We start from the raw sequence: 734 nt of genomic DNA, 5'->3' as shown, positions 1-734 counted from the left end.
TCCTTGGGTTTCCGAGACGGTGTCACTACAGAAGTAGATTGCCCAACCTTCCTTCCAAGGAGTGACTGGTGAGTTTGAACCACTAGCCTTCTGGTTAGCAGTCAAATGCCTTAGGCACTAAGCTACCAGAGCTCCCATCAGGAGACTCTGTTGCTGTTATTGAGGGAGAGAATTGAAGGAGAGAGAGAAGTATGGTCCAGGCAGAGGGAAACATATATGCAAAGGTCCCTAATGAGACAAAGACCTTGAAACATTTGGATATATTTGAAGTGGAGAGGGAAGGAGCATAGCACAAATTTAGGTTGGAAAGGTAAGTAGGACCTGGCCTTACAAGGTTTTGTAGGTTTGGTATGGATTTTATTATTATTCTAAGAGCAAACTGGAAGTCAATTAAGTGTTTAAAGCATGAGAGGAATGCCGCCAGATTTGTATTTTTAAAACATCATGCTAGATGCTTTGTGGAGAATAGATTTGGGAGATGAGACAGCTTGAAAAGAGGGAGATAAGCTAATTGACTAAAAGCTAGGTGAGAAATGATGGTGTCTTGGATGGTGTCTTAGATTAGTGTAATTCCCATGGCAATGGAGAAAACAAAAAGTGGACAGATTGAGCTGTTAAGTATAATAAACAGAAATTAATGATTGACTATATGGGGTGGGAGCTCTGGTAGTGTAGTGCCTAAGGCACTTGACTGCTAACCAGAAAGGTGGCAGTTCAAACCCACCAGCCACTCC

This window comes from Orycteropus afer, unplaced genomic scaffold (genome assembly GCF_000298275.1).
Source record: "Orycteropus afer afer isolate SDZICR_OR568_19922 unplaced genomic scaffold, OryAfe1.0 scaffold00950, whole genome shotgun sequence".
In the NCBI taxonomy this organism is placed as follows: Eukaryota; Metazoa; Chordata; class Mammalia; order Tubulidentata; family Orycteropodidae; genus Orycteropus; species Orycteropus afer.
This window is presented reverse-complemented; position numbering follows the sequence as displayed.